At 31.7% G+C, this 21018-nt stretch overlaps 1 pseudogene; it reads right to left on the bottom strand.

Annotated features, from left to right (window-relative positions):
- Positions 1-13924: 13924 nt before the first annotated feature.
- Positions 13925-14755, bottom strand: LOC148280551 (cilia- and flagella-associated protein 20 pseudogene; annotated as a pseudogene).
- Between the last annotated feature and the right edge of the window lie 6263 nt (positions 14756-21018).

Below are 21018 nucleotides of genomic sequence, written 5' to 3' on the forward strand. Positions count from 1 at the left end.
TTGCATTAACTCTTAAAAAACTTTGCTAAAAAATTTATTTGTAGACGGTGCTGTAACATCTTGTAACATTGTGCAAAAGACGACATATTTTGAAGTACGGGTTTTTAAAGTAAAATAAGAATTTATTGAATAAATAAAAGACGAGTGATACTTTAATCCACAAATTTGGAAAATCCCGTGACCAGTTTCATCGCTTTCGCGACATCTTCGAGACTGTTATCTTTATCAACGAGTTCAATGTATTTATACAAAACAGAGGTAAGGATAGATAATTCAAAATTATATGACTGTAAATTAAATAAAGTTATTTTTATCTTAAGGATCATTATCAAAAAAATTTCGGGTTAACTGATGAGTTGATATAATGCTATTTTAATGATCTTTAATAAAGATAAAAGGCTCGAAGATGTCGCGAAAGCGATGAAACCGGTCACTGGATTTTCCAAATTTGTGGATTAAAGTATCACTCGTCTTTTATTTATACAATAAATTACAATGAACTTCCATCAAGAATTTGCACTTACAAACTTAAATGTTTTTATAAAATAAGAACTGGTATATATTTTTTTTAATGGCCTATTTTCAATAACTTGCAAAAAACAATTGGTCTTTTATTTCATATTTAATAATTACGTTTTTACCTCTCTAATGTTTAAAAAGGGAGTCGGTTTTTCATTTATTTTAATTTGTATATATATATTATAAAGTATACATATACTCGTATGTAATATATTTCATTAACATTTAATTTTTACTAACAGATTCGTTAAAATTAGATATTATATTTTTAAAAATACACACGTTTCCACTATATGGAGTTCAGGATAGGGTGCGCCTATGCGCTCTGTAGCTGCAAGGCGTGTTGGGACGCTTATTGTACAGCGCCTTTGAGGAGATTTAAACAAAAATGACGCTTTATAAATTATAGCATGTCAATCGAAGCTAAACTGGCAGTGCACAACGGAGTTTTAGTCCCAACACTTATGCATGGAAGTGAAACATGGAACTGGCCGAGGAAGAATGAAAGCCGAGTGAACGCGGTTGAAATGCGATCTCTTAGACGAATGTGTGAGAAATCAATGTATGACAGGGTTACGAATGATGAAATCAGAGAGAGTGAGAGTGTAAATCTGAGACAAGTATAATTGATAAGATTAAGAAAGGGTCTCTGAGATAGTTTGGTCACGTAGAACGAATGGACGACGAGAGAATGGTAAAACAACTATATATGGCAAAAATGAACGGCAACGTTAAACGAGAACGACCAAGGAAGACGTGGCATGATCAGATAAACCAAAATCTTAAGTCTGGTCATGTCAAAAGCAGACAGAACCGAAGGGCATGTATGACAAGATGTATGAATGTGGAAGAGGCTAGGATTGTATGCCAGGATAGACGTGTGTGGCGGTCCATTCTCTCTGCCTACCCCTACGGGGAAATGGTGTGATGGTAGTAGTAGTAGTAGTAGTTAAATAAATAATCAAAATATTGTTGCGATTATGCTGCACTTTTTTTTAAAACACAAGGATGATGATTCGTCGAAGAAATGCAATGTTTTCACAGTGTGCCAATGCGCTTCCGGTTGCATGCACCCTGCATTTTTGCTATGGGGGTGAAGATTTAGGGTTTAACGTAGTCTGCATAGATGGTGCGCACATCCGCTTAGGAAATGTCAAATGCAGGAAGCAATGCGACAAACTTCACAGTTGTTCCGGATTGAAATAAATTTATGTGAACGTTCATAGTATTTACTGCCGGAAATCGAACGCCCGGATTAAGTACGCCGTGCATACATTCAAACATAAAACCGATGTCAAATACTCGTATAAATAATTCAATCACCCGTAATCCTTTATTTTGTTTTATTTTTATATTAAATGTCTAAAAGCTTTTAAGAAGTCTATTTAAATATTCGTACCTTAAAGCTGAAAGGCTGGAAATCATTTTTTTTGCAAAAATTTAGTGATGAATGTCATTTTGTTCATATATTCAGATTATATTAATGCTTAAAACATTGGAGTCCTCCAGTTTACCACTACTGAAATAGCTTTTTTTAAAACACCAATAGTGCAGTAATAATACTCATGCTTTCAACAAAACTCAACCGTTTTCTCGTATTCAAGCAGTGGATACCGAATAAATTCCACAATTTTCATAATAATATACCCCTGATGCAGCCAGGAATTTTGCACAAGATCAAGTCTTATTGTCGTAATCAACCATATAACCATTATGACATTTCCTTTTCCGTTATTTTCATTATTTTTATTTTGCTTTTTTTCACATACTGTTTTATAATATCATGTCATTAAATTAATATATACCTGATTTTTTTATAAATAATTAATGTATTAGTTAATGGCACGTAATTTAATGTTTTTGCCTTAAGACAGTTTTGTAAATACACTATTCTTCATTCAATATTCTACATTTATTTTTATACTAAAGTCCGAGGAGGAATTAGGACGCAGGCCGGGCGGTTAGAACAAAAAAACATTGAAGTCCATGGTTATTTGATAGTTTATATTTTAAATACTTTTTTCTTAAATTTTCTTATCAAAAGCCTATTAATCGAAAAAAAGCAATAAAATGTGTTTTTACTTCGACAGATACATTTAAAACAGTTTTACAACTTCTCTTCTGAACAATTTACCAAATGTGATTCCAGCATTTCAACTTTAATTTACAGATATGTTGTTTTAAAATAATGTATTGTTGAAATTTTACTACGCATAAGGCATAACTAAGAAGATGCAGTAGACAAACGACCAAATCGTGCGTTAGATATTTTATTCGATGCACAAAAATACGTTTTTCCTAGGCGTATCAACAATTCCTCGAAACATGCACGTCCGTCCGGCTTCAATTTAAAAATCAAACCAATTTTTAAGACGAATTCTACGTTTGATTAAATAATTATTCATTTGTAATTTTTTTGCAACGTAGAGGGAAAAAAATTTGAGGAGGAATATGGAAGTCTAAGCATTTACCGGGCTTACGACCTGTCATTGGCTGGTTTAAGTGGTCACATTACACACTGTGTAATATTTACCATTCCGCCTATTTTTAAACATTCACATTTTCTCAACTCTTCTATTTGTTGACTTTTGTGAAGTAAAAGAGCTGAAACTATTTTTATATTATTTATGTTTATGCTGATAATACTAGTTAATTCAGAGACGTCTAAAACGCCATTTGCTATTTTATATAAATTTAACAAATCATTTATAATTCTTATCTTGTAAAGATTTGCCATATTTAGTGAAAACAATAAGTAATCGGATTCAATATATATTATGTTAATAGTTGATAAATAGTTAATAAATAGTTGGTAAACAACATTAAATTTTAATTAGTATGAATGTATTATTGTTTTATGTTTATCCTTTATATATCCTATGTTTTTCTTTTTCTTTACATGTATTCGTATTAAAATTATATAACCTCTTATAAATATATATTGAGTTTTTCTACTGACATTTCTTGGTGGAACTGCATTTTAATCATAATAATAAAAATACTTTATAGTTTTATTCCAGTTTTATTTATAATTGTTTTATAAATTTTTTACCAGTGACCGGGTTTCGTCGTGACCAACATCGTCAGACTGGTGGGAGACTAAAAAAATTTCTATGTTATATACAAGTGCAAGCAGGGGTTGTAAGCAGTGGTTGTTCTTAATTCTTAATTACTCTTACAAGTTTTCTTCATTTTTAATATTATTTCCATTTGTAAATACTCACTACAAACTACAAACCTTAAAATATTTTTTTTTTCACTTAAATTTAAATTTTTAAACAACTTTCATTTATGTTTTCTTTTTCCTTCTCTTTTTTATACTTTCATAATTAACATTAGATTTAATTGCTTTTTAATATGGAAACTTCACTGGTCCATTAGAATTAAGTCCAATTGTGTAAAATATTAAACTTTGTAACTGTACTGTATGTTTCCTGAATAAAAGAAAATAAAAAAAAAAATAAAAAAAAAAAAATAAACATGATTTTATATAATTATGTTAAATAAAAGAATGTAAATTAAAATCATTTAAGTAAAAGGTAATAACAATTTTAAGAATATAAGTTTTGTTTGAATGTATATAATAAAAACTGGTGTAAAACATATAATTTTATGAAGTTTTATAATGAAAATGTATTTGAATTACATGTATTTAAATTTAATTAAAACTATAACAGGGGCCGCTGGTTGGTAGTTCCATCGACAGCTATGTCTCCGGGCCCGGGGGGTAATTAAGTGATTCTCTGAAAGTAAAAATTCCCGGCAGTTAATTCTTATCGATTAGATTCATTTTTCGTATTTTAATGGATACAGTAATGGAGAATGCACGTGTGTTACTTGATCGTTTAATATTATTTTATCAGGGCATGTTTTTAAGCGGTTTATTTCTAAAATGTCAAGTTTATCTAATTTTTGGCCTTTGCTGCATGTGTGAAGGAATTGAACATTTGTATTTTTTATCAAAAACATGATTTGACTCAATAAGGTGGTTCGCAAACGTGGAGTTTTCCTTGTTATTTCTCCAACTTTGGAAGTGTTCGTTAATCCTAGTTTTGAACGACCTTCCCTTTGGCCCATGTACTCGGCTTCGCATGAACTAAACAACTAAAACAGTGTAAGTCACTCTCCAAGCACAAGAGTTAGTCTCTTTTTTTGGAGAGTTACAGTGATAAAATTTACTCGATGTGTAAAAGTAGTTATGCTTAGAAGTTTACAAAAACTTGTATTTTTTATGAAATTTATGAATAAAAAAAAATCTAAAAAATATACCTCGTACTCATTCTAACTTTAAAATATGAACACAATAAGGTGACCAAATTATTGAATTAAATTCTAAATTACTTCTAACTAGGCAGTAAATAGTACTTTGAGGGTTGTGATAGAATTAAAATCCTTTTTAGTTCATCGCCCCATTAGTGATGGTATCAATGTGAGGAATAAACGATAATTTTTCATCAAAAGCTATCCCCAAATCCATTATTTGTGTAACTTTTCCCAAATTGATATTATTGATATTGTAACCGAATAAAATAGGTTTTTTTTATTTATTGGCAGAATAAAAGTTGTGATAAGTGGGCGGAAGTATCAAACTCTGCTCGAGCACTCTAAATCTTGCTCCAGCCATTTAAGTGAGAAATATCATCGATATGTCTGTATTAATTCCTTTTCAATCACTTTAGATTTCATATAATTATGATTTCGATACAAGGTATTCATTGAAATTCTTGGTTTTTTAAAACTTATTTCTAAGTAAAATTTATTTTTATTTTATTTTATTAATTTATTACACATGTAAGTATACATATTTAATACCAGGGAATCTGTATAAAACTAGTGAATAGAAAATTAATACGGAGAGTTCTCAGGTTAGGATAGTCTCCATCTAACATGGCTCAGCCTGTTCTAAGATGGTGATTTTTTTATGTTTTTAAGTGTGCATAAGTACTTTTGTACTAATATAACAAAAACAAACAAAAAAATTCATTGTAAGGCTACTTAATTAATCTCTCCTCCTTTCCTTTTTCCTCTTTCCTCTTTTTTCCTTTTTCCCATTGAGTAATAGTTTTGATTTAAGGTAATTTATAAACAAATACGTTTATTTCTATTTTTATATATTTTTAACTATTTAATTTTTTTTTCTTCTATTAAATATGTTCTGTAACTTGAATTATAAAAATAAAACTTTTATTTTATTGGTTGGTTGGAAGAAGTTGCCATTTGGCAATAAGCCTGCCAATGTCCAAATAACATTATGTAAAAAAAGTTAAATAAATAAATTAATTAATTACTTTGCCTTAGCATCGGTCTTCTCCTACTAGGCATTACTATATATTTTTAATAATAAAATATAAAAATGCATAGCTTATCAATAAGAAATTAATAATTATTATTGATAATCTGAGTCAAATATAATTGATAATTTGATCATGGAGTACGAATGGACGACGAAATAATGGTAAAACAAGTATACGAGTATACGATGAAAATGAACGGTAATGTGAGACGAGGACGATCAAGAAAGACGTGGCATGATCAGTTAAACCAAAATCTTAAGTCTGGTCATGTCAAAAGCAGACTGAACCGAAGGGCATGTATGACAAGATGTATGAATGTGGAAGAAACTATGAATGTATGCCAGGATAGACGTGTGTGTCGGTTCATTCTCTCTGCCTACCCCTACGGGGAAATGGCGTGATGGTTATAGTAGTAGTAGTAGTTATTATATTAAGTTTATACGAGGATATGTGCTAAGAATACATTATGTTTCTTAAACATCAATAATATGCGAGTAGTATAATATATAATTAAAAACAAATATAAAACATTTCATTTAAATTATTTATTGAAAATTCTTGATGGAATTCCATTGTAATGGTGTAATAACTTATATTTCCATTTAAGTTAGTAATTTAAAAAATACTTGGTACACTTCCACTTATTTATTTGCGGTGAAAGCGCTAATTGGTCAAAATAAATAAGTGGAAGTGTACCAAGTATTTTTTAAATTAATAACTTATATGGAAATATAAGTTATTACATCATTACAAATATGAAATAATTGAATATAAATAATATGCGTACCAATAATATAAAAAAATGTGATTGTTTATATCTAGATGTATTTTTTTTAAAATTTCATCCTACACTATTTATATGTCCAGTCATTTTAAATTGTTTAAACATTTTGAGTCTTTTATATTTGGCATTAAATCATTAGCTGAAATTTTTGCCTAGGAAGGCATTATCAAGACTGGTAAATGGTTCACTTCTGGTGCCCTATATTCCACTATGTGATGATAGAGAAACGATGACCATGATGATGAATTAAGCTTTACGTCGATACCGTGTTCTGAGCTTCCAATAATAGTCATAAAAATACAAACGATGCTTTTAGCAACCAAAATTTATTGTGTACTTTCATTTTAATATCTTTTTATCGTTTATTATTCACATTTCAGTGACTTTCGCATAAATTTCTTATCATTTGTGTGTCTTGCCATTGTGCTCTTCTAAGTATCTTAGTATTTCTCTTTTAAAAACATTTTTAAAACAGTGTTTCCTCGCTTTCTTTTATTGCTGTATCCTTTGTCATCGTTCTTTTTCTTCGGGATTTCTTTTTAAAATATGTTCCCTACTGTCATATTTACTGTTACACCGAGTTTAAAGGATACAAAAAGATTTTTACAAACGTTACTGATGACAGGAAAAAAACTTGTTCCTACTTTGTTTTCCGTGAAAATTCTTGAAAGATTTTTGCAATAGCGAAACAACTTACAAGATATGAAATTATTTATATAAATAAAAGTTAAGTTATGTTATAAATTATGTAAATGCTGTAGTTAAATATTTTAATTCTCACCTATTTTTCTATGTTTTAAGACTGTAGTCTAATAAAAAGTAAGGAAAATCCATTATCGTAATGCCGTCAACTGGTCAATATGAATATTGAAATTTTACTGAAAACGTACTCGTAAATATTACAACCAAAACGTTTATTTCGAAAAAACAAAAAAGAGAATTTCATAAAAAATGGGGTGAAATATTTCATTTTTTAAATACTTTAACCCCATTCTTAAGATAAGAAAAGGTATAACTAAAGATAGCTTAATATTATAAATCTTATATTAGAAAAATACCATAAAATTAGTGCGATTTAAAATGATTTTATTTCTTTTTACCAACTAAAATTTCAACAATTTTTACTTGAATCTTTATTCTTATTTGAGTACCACTGTACCAAAGTTAAATCTGAATTACAAGTGGCGTAATCTAAAGTGGCAAAAAGTAAAAATAATTTTCATTGCTCATATCTTAAGTCTACAAAAACGTTGAAATAACATTGACTCCATACTTATGTTTAATTTACTAAATTTTCATTAACGATAATAAAATCGAAATGATTGATGAATACATTTATCTAGGACACAAAGTCAATATTGGTAAAGATAACAAGATAGCGGAGTTACCAAGAAGAATAGAGCTAAGTTGGGCTGCTTTCGGCAAACTTAAATATATTTTTGAAAATAAACAAGCCCTATATGCTTAAAAAGACAAGTATATTAATCGTGCATATTGCTGGTGACAACATATGGACTAGAAATCATGTCTATAACACAAACAAGTAGCCAGAAATTAAAATGCACGCAACGATCCATGGAAAGACAGATGCTCGGTGTATGTCTAAGAGACAGAATAAGAAATGAAGAAATAAGGCGCCGAACCGGAGTCGTGGATATCATGGATCGTGCAGCGAAATTGAAATGGCAGTGGGCAGGGCACTTGGCGAGACAAAATGATGGCAGGAGGACACCCAGAATAATAAAATGGAGACCATGGGCAAACAAAAGAAGTGTTGGAAGGCCACAGAAAAGATGGGTCGACGACATTGCCTCTATTGCCGGTAAAACGTGGATGATGAAAGCGGGTGATAGGAAGGAATGGAGACGTTTGGAAGAGGCCGCCATCCAGCAGTGGAGAGAATAAGGCTGCAGAAGAAGAATAAGAGGAATGGACTGCATAAGTCCGTCAAATAAATAAATAAATGGGTGTTTTCATACTCGAATATTTCATAGTCCCTGAACTAGCATATGAAGCGTTAGACTGGTCATTTTGACTTCATTCATCTTATAAATTATCAAAGAACAATGATTAGTGAAAGCGGGATGTTTTATTTAATATTCATTGCGTTTAGTTGAGAATTTATGTTGCAAATAACGTCTGTTCGCATTACTTACGAAGTATGCATTCTTAAGCAAAACTTTTAGTTAGTATAATTCAGTCCTGGGGACATGCCTCTCAGCGAATTGCACATAATGTCCCGAACCTATTGCATTTTAAATGTCCACAAGCCTTCAGTTGACTTTACTGAAGTCGCTTCATCTCTCCCGCGGGAGAAAGAGCCCAACGTTCTCCGTATTACAGTCACCGTGGAAGGGAAACACTTCACTAAGAATTCTCGTTTCTTTTCATAAAACTGCTTTACTGCCCCTAAGAGGGGCTACATTTTGCAATGTGCTTAAGACCCACTCGCCATTTTTCCTGTAAGGTGTAAAATACAATGCAACATACCTAATATATAGAAATGTGTAAAATAAAATAATTGTATGCATACATTGCACCAAGAAATACGAGCTGTGTAATTTTATTTTAAAAACTTTAAAAAAATCTATTATCATAGCTTTTGGAGTTAAAAAGAGATTGATTACGAAAAATTGCTTGACGTTGTTTATAAATTAATACCCGTATGCAGAGACAAAACTTAAGGATTCTAATCTCAAATGCGGAGAATAACCCGAAGGTGAAGACAATATAAGGTACCTTTCTCACCTTAAGTTTTGTCTCTGCATACGGGTATAAGTGTGTAATTGTTAAATAAAATTGATATTTTTAAAGATATTTCTCGATAAAACTCTATTGTTAATGATTTTGATAATAATATAAATAAAATTTATTCAAAACGAGCGCTTTTACCTAAATAGACATCTTTAAGTCTGGTAAATAGTTTCAAACATTTTACATTTTTTTTTTCTTTTTTTTTTTTTGTTTTCTTACAATAATTATAATAATAAAACCGAGTATTAAAAAAATAAAGCATAATTATTATTATTTTTTTATTTTTGATTATCTTCATCATCATTCCCTTTCTGCATAATATTTTCATCGTTTTTGTTACATGGTGGTAAGATGCTCAGTTCTTACGCTTCAGGTGCCAGTCCTGGGACTATAAAATATTCTAGTATAAAACACATTTTTTTAAATAAATATTTCATATCGAGTTGTGGTCCTGTAGCTAGTGTCTCGAACTCACGGCTCAAAGGTCTGTGGTTCGAATTCCACTCTACCCCAACTTGATTCTCATTTTCTAATAGAGTTATTTATATCTCGTTGAAAATGGCCCTCAAAATCAAATATTTGTGTAAATCATATTAACGCAAATATTTTTTAAATATTTTTTTTTTAAATGTTAAACGTGTCGGGAATCGAACTCAAAACTTATTGTATGGTAGGCAAATGTGCTGATAATAGGATGGACCCAACTAGTCTTATTATGCTGGTCACTGGTGAAAATTATAAACAAAAGTGGAACTATTGTAAATACGTATTTTTATTATTTTAAGTTCATTTTTAACCTTAGAAAGTTTTGTGATTAAGATAAGTCTATTTTTTCATTGAATAAGAAATATTTACGCTCTTACAATTTACCCAAATGTATTTTCGGAGTCTTTTTCAACGAATCTATGAGTTATTTACACATAGTGGTGTTCGAACCTCGGACCGTTGATTTGTGAGTCCACGATACTGGCCACGGGACCACGAGCCGGTTTATTCATGTTTTCACTGACATTATTATGGTTACTTTTGTATAATGTAAGATTTATTTTTTAATACGGCCTTTATCATCTCAATTATTTTTATGTCTGTGTAGTTTTAATTTAATTTATTTTATTTTTTATTTAGAACACAACAGAAAATGCCTTTAATTCACCTTCAACAAACTACAAAATATTTTATAAAACAGGTTAAGTAAATGTTGAAAAATTCACTTAAAATCAACTATCATTACAATTTGATTATATTTTTCCTAAGAGAAATCCCACTGTCATAAAATATGTATATCGATATTTTTTTTATATTTTTTATTTTCTTCTATTGAGGAAACATACAGTACAGTTACAAAGTTTAATATTTTACACAATTAGACTTAATTCTAATAATGGACCAGTGAAGTTTCCATATTATAAAGCAAGTATATGTAAGGTTAATTATAATAGTATTAAAAAGAGAAGGAAAAAGAAAAGCACAAATGAAAGTTGTTTAAAAATTAAAATGTAAGTGAAAAAATGATATTTTAAAGTTTGTAGTTTGTAGTGAGTATTTACAAATGGAAATAATAGTAAAAATGAAGAAAATTTGTAAGAGTAATTAAAAATTAAGATATTTAAGATATCTGAGGCTAGTCAATTAAATATCAAGATTGCTCTACGTATCGAAATTGTCATTGGCACGTTGGCTCTGCATCATGGTAGGAAGAATAACAGGTGTTGCCTATGTCAAAGATAATTATGAGGGACAAGTTGATCTTTTTTTTTCAGTTAAAAACTCAAATAAAGTATTGCTGTTTAATGAAAACATATGAACGTAATAAGGCACAAAATTAGTTTTGTGCCCAAAAGAAAAATGTTTACGGGATTTTTGAAACGACAACACACATCTTGCAGGAAACCATTCAGTTTGTATGCTAAAAAAGGTTAATTTAAAATTCAACGTTAAGTTGCATTAAAATGTCATCAGCGCACTTAGCCCAGTATGGTGCGCTGGGATACGTGCTTACGGTTTTTTTCTCACTGTTAACATAAGCATATTCTTCAACTACATAAAGAGAAGTTTCATTAATGTTTATGTCGTTTTCTTACTACACTTGTGAACTTTATAGTTAAATAACAGCCTTTGCCGTGTGCCGCGCAATGCGCGCCTCAGTGCATACTGCAAAATTTATTTCCTCCGCATAAATAAAAAGAATCTTTTATTTGCGTTTCCGACTCTTTGTCTCTTGCCTTGTTTACTTGATGCTTGTTTCATACATTTACAGCGGATTTTAATTAGTTTTTTTCTTTTGATAACATTTTCAATCTGGTTGCAAACTTCGGCTGTTTCTCACGTGCAAAGATTCTTCTTCTTCTTCTACAGCCTTATTTGCTCCACTGCTGGATGGCGGCCTCTTCCAAACGTCTACATTCTTTCCTGTCACCCGCTTTCATCATCCATTTTCTACCGGCTATCGAGGCAATGTCATCGACCCATATTTTCCGTGGCTTTCCAACACTTCTTTTGGTCTCAACATTATTATTTAGAGTGTCTGCAATCATTTTGCCTCGCTGAGTGTCTTGCACGCACGTCTCCGGTTCAATATCCACGACTTCGGTTCGGCGCCTTATTTCTTCATTTTTTATTCTGTCCCTTAGATACGTACCGAGCATTTGTCTTTCCATTGCCCGTTGCGTGCATTTTAGTTTCTGGCTACTTTTTTGTGTAACAGACTAGTCCGTATGTCGTCACCGGCAATATACACGATTCATAAACATGTCTTTTTAGGCATACAGGGACTTCAATAAGTTTCTTTTTTAGATGATACCGTGTGTGTTGGATTTGTTCCGATGTTTCGGCTGCCATTGCAGGAGCCATCTTCAGGGTTAACTGAAGATGGCTCCTGCAATGGTAGCCGAAATGTTGGAACAAATTCAACACACACGGTATCACCCAAAAAAGAAACATTGATAACAGTGACCGTAAAAACCTTTGCACCTATTTATACAGGGACTTGCTTATTTTCAAAATTTTAGTTTGCCGAAACCACCCCAACTTAGCGATATTCTTTTTGGCAACTCCGCTGTCTGGTTACCTTAACCAAAATTTGTGTCAAATTATGATTTTGATTACATCTAAGAAATCGATTATGAGTGTTTTTATATTTTTTAACTTATTTCAAAATTTCAAGTCCCCGATGTAAAAAGTTTTTTTTTTAATTAAAACTTTTCAAGTAATAAAAGACAGTAAAAGTGTAAAATTTAAAACAAGTTCATCCTTAAGATTCCAAAATTATTCCAGAATTCCAAAGTGCAACACAAAGCAATTCCAACAAAATTATAAATATCAGAGAATTATGCTTTAATAGCCTCTCTACGGATCATAAAGAAATAGAGGATATAAAACAATTGGAAAAAATGCTTTTTATGCGTGAGAAACCAACTCAATCGGATATAAAAAATGTAAATGAACAAAATAGTTTGTACAAAAACATTGATTAAGTATAATAAATAAATCTTCTGTGTAAGTCGTTCTCCAAGCACAAGAGCTGAGGCTCTTTTTTGGAAACGCACAACGTAACTACAATAATATTATTATATAATCTAGTAATGCCTAGTATAAATCAAAGTGCGTTTTTTTTGTAAACGATTTTTAATTTTTTTTTTTTATCAATATTCCTACAGAGATGAGGTAGAATTTTTTTCAAATTCAGGATTATCGATATTCGAGCGTTTACAGGGCTTACGACCTGTCATTGGCTGGGTTGAGTGGCCACTTTACGTTTTTTAACAACATTCCCCATTCCGCTTATTAGCGAATATCGACATTGGCATCATTTTTGATTCCTGTATATATCCTATTAAATGAGAAAGCATTCACTAGCGTGTTGGAGCACCATCTATGTATTGATATTGAAGTTAAGTATTTTTAATTAGCATATTACTTTATTTTATGTATTTAAGACTCTTCCGAGTTAAATTAAGTACTAGTAATCGCCTGCAGATGATTCTGCAATTTATTTATACTTATATTTTGACCAGATCTTATTACACAACATTATTTTTTGGTATGTGTATTTTTTGTACATACACAAATCTGGATTTCTCCCGAGGGGGAGTAGGTATATATTTTTTTATCAATATTCCTACAGAGATGAGGTAGAATTTTTTTTTCAAATTCAGGATTATCGATATTCGAGCGTTTACAGGGCTTACGACCTTACGATTTTTAATTTATTTAAAAAAACAGAAAATTTATCTTTGTCTGCTTGAAATATTTTAATTATATTTCCTGACGCGCTATTTACATGTTTTTGTTTCAACAAAAAATACTTACATAAAATTAGCAAAATAGTATTCAAGAAAAAAAAAATTCTTACATAAAATTAGCAAAATAGTATTCAAGAAAAAAAAGGGGTCTGAAGAGAAAATGTAAGAGAGGAGGGTAAAACAAAGATAAAAATGTTTCTTTGAACAAGGCTTAATAGTTGCTGTAGAAACATCTTTGATATTGGATGGGAGATGATTCCACAGTCGAGCCGCACGGACAGAATATTAGTTTGTACAGAAGGTATTATGGATGGAAATCAAGAGGAAGCAAATAAAAATATATATGAACTGCTTTATTTGTAAATAAAAACGAAAGGCACATAGATACAACGTGTATATTTCATCGAGACGACGAATTTATATAATTTAAGCTTCAATTTCGGTTAGCGGAGGTGTGTGCGGGGGTGCTGGAGGCGGGGGTTGTTCCATTTTCTGCGTTGGTATCTCCTTGGAAGGTTTCTTTCTCCCTTTAACCGGAAGATACAGTTTGAACTCCTGGGGAAGCTCTTCCTCCGTATACAATTTGTTAGAGAAATACACCCTTCTCAGCCTTACGTTCGCGTGGACTTGGACCCTGCACGTCTCCATATATTGAGTCCCATAAGCCCTCCTCGTAAAGTCAGCCAAGTTAAATTGGATTTGGTTCCAGCCGTCGGACAAAGCTATTGGCATCGTGGTGTAAAATGTTTTCACTTTAGTGGAGGATTGGAAATTTGATGCCCTAAAACGCCTTCTCATATTGCTGTCGTCCAAGATCGTTATCTCAAAGGTGAAATATTTCTTAAGGTTCTTCGCCACCATCACCAGAAACGGCAGCTTTATAGCCAGACTGTCTTTCGGGTTCTTTGGACAGGTTATATAGGTTGTGGCGACATTGACTCCCATCATCTCTAGAACAAGGGAGTTTACTTGCCTGTCCGTTATGCGTTTTATGTGTCCATTTTTCACCCTCATGTCCCAAATAGCGAGAGGACTGCATCCCGAGCTGCAAAATATGGATGTTATTCCACTTTGGTATTTATTTTTAAACATTCTATAAAAGCGATGGCTATTTTTAATTCCGATTAATGTCAAAAATGAATTACGAGCTCTTTTGTTCTGTATTTTCATTGTATGCGTTTGAATAAAGTATTATTGCGCAACGGTCAAAATAAGCGGTTATTTATAGTTTTTTAAAGAGTACTTAATGATTAATAAAATATTAACATCATAAATTTACTCCTTTACGTTTTTTATATCACGGAATAATTACTACAACTTGGTAGCTTAAAAATCAGCATTTATGAGTTACCCACTAAAAACATATTTTTTTTATCTTTCTCCGGCGTGTTACAAATAGACAAGCCATGAATTTAAATCCTCGTAATATCGACGCTGGAAAGGAAAAAGTTACCAAAGGACATATAGCAAGTTTACAAAAAAGCCAATTAAAGTGTTTTTAATTAATTAAAAAATCTCATATACGTGTATCATTTTGGCGTGATTACTACGTCTTCGTCAGCATGATAATTTATTTATTTTTCGTACGTAGTGGACTCAGCCGTACGTGACAGCCACCAGTCCAGAAATTATGATCTGTTCCAGTAAAAAGGCAGGTAATTAAATAAATATTTGTTTTTGTGTATTGTTCAATGTAAGAATTATTTTTGACGGCTCGTCATCATTGGTATCGGTTTTTACCGTCGCAAAATCAAAAAAAAAAATCATAACCAACTTGCCCTCCCATCTCGCACGAGTTTTTTGTGGTTTTCTCATCAGAGAAAAAATATATATTTATTATATATATACGTCCTAAGCCAATAACAACAGTTACATGAAGAAACATAAATACAAGAAACCGAACAAAAAGAACATTGCTACATAAAATTATGTAGCAAAAACAAACAAAGGTAATATAATAATGGTTTAATATATATTTATAAAAACGAAAGACATAAGGCTTTGAACTAAACCATGCCAATCCTATTTCATCTGTTATATTTTTTTTACTTGTATTACTGTCGATATCCCCAATAAATAAAATTTTAATAATACGAAAAAGTGAAAATCATATTACAATTACTATGGCAACTGCGTTTCTTAACATTTGGCTTGCCAACCGCTGGCTAAATGCAATGAAAAGCATGATAAATAATAAATAAATAAGTAAAAATAGCAGTTTTGGAATATTTTTCATTTTTACATCGGTGAAGTTCAAATATGTGATTGCGCAGCAGGGTTATACGTTGCAAATCGTAAATATTTTGTGTTCACGGATGTTGCATTGTGTTCGCGAATATGAGAATTTTTTATCACGTCGCTTATGAGCACGTCGACAGTTATTCGTGATTGGGCTACTGACGTGCGTTGTCTTTTTCGCACAGTATCGGGAGGCATTTGCGAGAGAGAATAAAAATACAGTCCGATTACACGTCGCTATCGTCACATAAGCCGGTAAGCTTCGGACTTGGGGAAAATTCGTGTTTTGAATTCCAGATCAAACGTTCAGGTGTATAATATTTTAACAATTTATTAGTAAATGAATACTTTATTATTCCGCGCCGCCATTAATTATAATTTCCTCCGGAATTGGCGGAACAGAGTCAGAATATAATGATCGCCAGATAATGAGGCCACTCGCAGCTCGACTCCATTTTGCGTTATTAAAACAAACAAAATCAACGGTTTTGAATGACAAGAGGGTGCGGGCGGATGAGTGCGGGCGGGTTACGGCGAGGGGCGGAGGGCTTTTTGCTTCATTAATTATTTGACTTCATGTACACGAAATCCTTGAAATAAAATAAAATAAGATTCTAGGACACAAATAACACATTTCTAACTGGTACTTGGCTAACTTTTTCGTCATAACTTCTGGTCTTGCGCAGCACCGCGTATAAAATCTAGTTCAAATTTTTTTATTTATATCCCTACAGATATGAGGTAGAATTTTTTCAAATTCAAGGTTCAGGACTATGGATATTCGAGCGTTTACAGGGCTATGACCTATCATTGGCTGGGTTAAGTGGCCACTTTATGTAGGTACTACAACATTCCCCATTACGCTTATTTAGCGAATATCCACACCAGGTAACATTTTTGTTTTTTTTTATATATGCTACAAATCAAGAACCCATCCACAAGCGAGTTGGAAGCGCCATCTATGCATTGATATTGAAGTTAAGTATTTAATTAGCAGATTACTTTATTTTATGTAGTTAAGACTCATCAGCCGAATTAAATTAAGTACTAGAAATTGCAGAGTCATCTGCAGGCGTTTACACGTTTTTTTTTATATATACCTAATTTTACCTAATTATTTTAATTATTTATATATGTATGAATTAAGATATTCCATTTTGTAATGTACATATATATGAAAAAATAAAATTGAAATTGAAAATAAAACAACTAAGAACATTATCACTTTGCAGACCGACATCTTTCACATCAGTGAAACTATGTTACACAAATATTTTTTTATTGGATAGTATTGTGCCTTCAGAATAACGATCTATTCGTCAAAAGTTCTCAGGCCCGTGTTACAATTGAGTGTTAACATTTATCTTTAATTTTACCTACAAAGTAAAATTAAGTTTTCTGTATGGAAAATCTAAAATGCATCATACATATTATTATTCCTTATAGGCAGGCAGCCTTTACGATCTTCTTCCTCTAAAAATGCACCGGTTTTTGAACTGGTTGACCAAATTGGAATGGCCAACTAGGCTTGGCAATTTATCCCAATCTGAAACTTCCCTGCTTGAAAGGAAGCTTTTCTTGGGATTGAGGTGGAAATGAGGACCCAGTAAATGCATGATGGGATTTAATTGATATAGTGCATGGCAGTCATAGTAATCATTGAGTATTTTATAAGTTTCTATCAAGTCCCCTCTCTTCCGTCGTTTTTCCAATGATGAAAGTCCTAGTGCTTTTAATCTACCGTAGTAGGGCATCCTTTTGAGTCATCCTTTTTTGTCACATCCGAAACCACGATGATCAGTGTGACCAAGAAGACGTATTAGCACATAAAAAAAAATTTTAGAACGAATAAAATTTACAAAAATAAAATATTAAAAAAAACAAATGGTTGCTTATTTCTGCAAGGGAGAAGCGAATAGAGGGGAGGGGGGAGTCTGATACACCGTCAACCACATGGCCACGCTCCCCTCGCTTCTTCCCTGCAGAAGTAAGCAACCATTTATTTTTTTAATATTTTTTTTTTTAATTCTGCGTTCTAAATATTGTTTTAAATATGCTAATATGTCTTCTTGCCCATACTGATCATCGTGGTTTCGGATGTGGCAGAATTTAAAGAACACCTTGTATTTATATATAAATACGTTTGGATAATTTATATAGCGCCATTTTTATGAAAATGACCTCAAGGGCGCTGTATAATAAATATCCCAGCACGTCTTTCAGCTACAGAGCGCATGAACAGTTTGTATTCTAGTTCCTCGTCTCCAATTATGATATATATTACAATTATGATATATAGGAGCTAGATTACAGCACGTCTTGGAGCTACAAAGCGCATGGATAGTAAGAAATCTAGCAACTATTTACATTCTTTTTTTATTTTTTTTATTTGACAATGAAGCTCAGATTTTGAGTGATATTTTAAAAAACGAAATAAAAAACAAATTTATAAAAATAGAAGTTAGATTACAACTAGTTTTGCAGTTACTGAGCGCATGGATGGTTGAAATTTTAGACCCCATTAGCTAAATTTACATATTAGAATTTGCATATTGAACTTTTTCCAGTAGCTCGATGTCTTAAGTGAAGTCGGGATATCGATTGGAGTATTTATAAAGAATAAATTAAAAATATTTTTTTAAATGTTGTTCCGATTAAACGTCTTAAATATTTTGATTAATTTGTATCGTTCTTTTGATGCGAGAAAAATTGAATTTAATTAGAAAAAATCATTTCTGTACTTTTCAATATTCAAAGCGATGATTCAGAAGTGATAAATGCAGTGTTACGTTACAAATACGGAACAACTCACTCCTTATCTCCTGTCTGCTTCAGATCTTCCGTCTCCTCCCTTCGTCGTCTGCAGGAAAATTCCATATTTCCTGGAGCGTGTAAAGTAGACAAAAGATGTAGAGATAGCATTCTGATGGATTTAAGATTCAATGCACATTTGACAGACAAGACAAAACCACCGTTTTAACAATGAGTTTGTTCCCCCTATATCTGTACACCGCAACTGGTTTATTTATCTTGAAATGTTTTTTAGTACTCCGCATTTGCAATTGTGAATACTTCCTTTTCTTTGTTTCGCTCACGCTTTTATTCTGCTAATTTCTTAAAGTTTATTTCCGCATTAATTTTATCAACTTTTAATTTATTATATATACTGCCTAGGTCAATTACAACAGTTATATCGTCGGGATCGTACAACAACGACGGATGTGCGAAAAATGCAACATTCACTTTCTTTTATATTTGACATTGAAAAAGTTGTATAAATTATAATTAATATTAAAGCATTAACTTTGTGGTCAAACATTTTACTAAATGTTAATGAATATTTATACATTACCACTTACCGACTTTTCTATGTCTACCGATTTCGAGACGTACCCGTCTCATCATCAGGACACCAATTAAACCAACATGCAAAACCCACTATACATCTTCACCATAGCTGTTGCACAAAAATATAAAACCAACATGAAATACATTTTAATAAGCACGTGTACTGATTAGGACAAACATGCACTGATTAAATTATGAAAATATTATATGTTGTTTGAGAAATAGTTGAAAGTAGGTAGAGGGGATGGAGGGAGGATGGAGGGAGGACAATTTCTCAAACAACATATAATGTATCATGATTTTATCAGTGCAGGTTTGTCCTAATCAGTGCATGTGCTTATTAAAATGCATGTCGTGTTTGTTTTGTATTTTTGTGTAACAACTATGGGGAAGGTGTATAGTGGGTTTTGCATGTTGGTTTAATTGGTGTCCAGACAAAAAGACGGGTACGTAGACATAGAAAAGTCGATAAGTAGTTACATACAAATATTTAATAATATTTAGTAAGTTATATAAAGCCGCTTTTTTCAGGTTTGAGAAAATTTAAATATGTACAACTAACGCAAATATCAAATGAGATACTTCTTCTGCTCTTGTTCTTGTATGTTCAATATACCATTTTGCAAATTTTACCAGAGACATTTTTTTTGCTTTTAATGTCAAATAAGGAAAATCGGTAACTGGAGATTAGCAATTAAAAAAATGCTGAAAATACTATTTTATAACGGAAAAAAATATTCTTTAGCTACATGGACGCGTTATTAGATAATGAACATATTGGCATTCATAACTTAATTTTGATGAAAATGGTCTATTGCACTTACTAACCGGGACAGCGTTTTGCAATTATCTAGAAAAATAAATAAATCGTTTTTACGTCAAGTTGAAAAAAATCGCATGCGTCGTTGTTCTACGATCTCGATGATATGAAGAAAAAAATGTACAATAAACTGAACAAAAAGAACATAAAACTATATAACAAAGACAAACTAGGGCAACAAAGTAATGGTATACAATATATTCATTTACACGATCAACATATAAAACTTTTAGCTAAATCATGCCAATATATCTTCATACCATACTGATGTAGTGGCGAAGAGGTCTACGAAAAGCCGGATGATCTATCCCAAAAAAATTGTGTGACGAATTGACATATTTACACATTCTGGGCATAAAAATGTCGCTTTTACAAAATTTGATTTATAGCGGACTTTGACGTTTGGTGACATGGTTGGGAACATGAAAAAAAATCGATTGCAACAAAGATGGGACATCACTTAAAGCATTAAGTATTTTATAAATGCATTTAAGGTCCACCTCAGTTCTACGTTTCTCCAATGGAGACAGATTAAGAGATTGTTGTTTTTCAAAAAAGAAATGATTGCCTCTATACAATCCGAGCAACCGTGCCACTTTTTTTAGAAAACGGTGTTGGACAGACTCGATATGATCAATATGAGTCCCATAGAATGAATACCAAATTGAAGAAGCATATCCCATATAGGGTCAATTTAGTGAGAGCAATAAAGAATTTTGATGGTATTAATATTTTTGAAGTCTGTCGTCATTCTATTAATAAAACCGAGAAGTTTGAGAGATTTCTATTCAATATTTTCAATGTGTTCACGATAGGAAAGTTTACTGTCCAAAGTAATGCTTAGATCCTTTATCGACAAAACCATCTGAATAACAATAAACATTTTATATAATCTCCTTCAAACAAACCATCTCGTCGTTTCCCCGAAGGGTTAGGCAAATATTAAACGTTGTATCAGGCAAATAATAATCGAGGTCTTAAGATGCGATGCCAGTTTAGGCACTTTATTTTATTTTTTAA

This window comes from Micrasema longulum, unplaced genomic scaffold (assembly GCF_059751315.1).
Source record: "Micrasema longulum isolate JH-2025_06_02 unplaced genomic scaffold, ASM5975131v1 h1tg000570l, whole genome shotgun sequence".
Lineage (NCBI taxonomy): Eukaryota > Metazoa > Arthropoda > Insecta > Trichoptera > Brachycentridae > Micrasema > Micrasema longulum.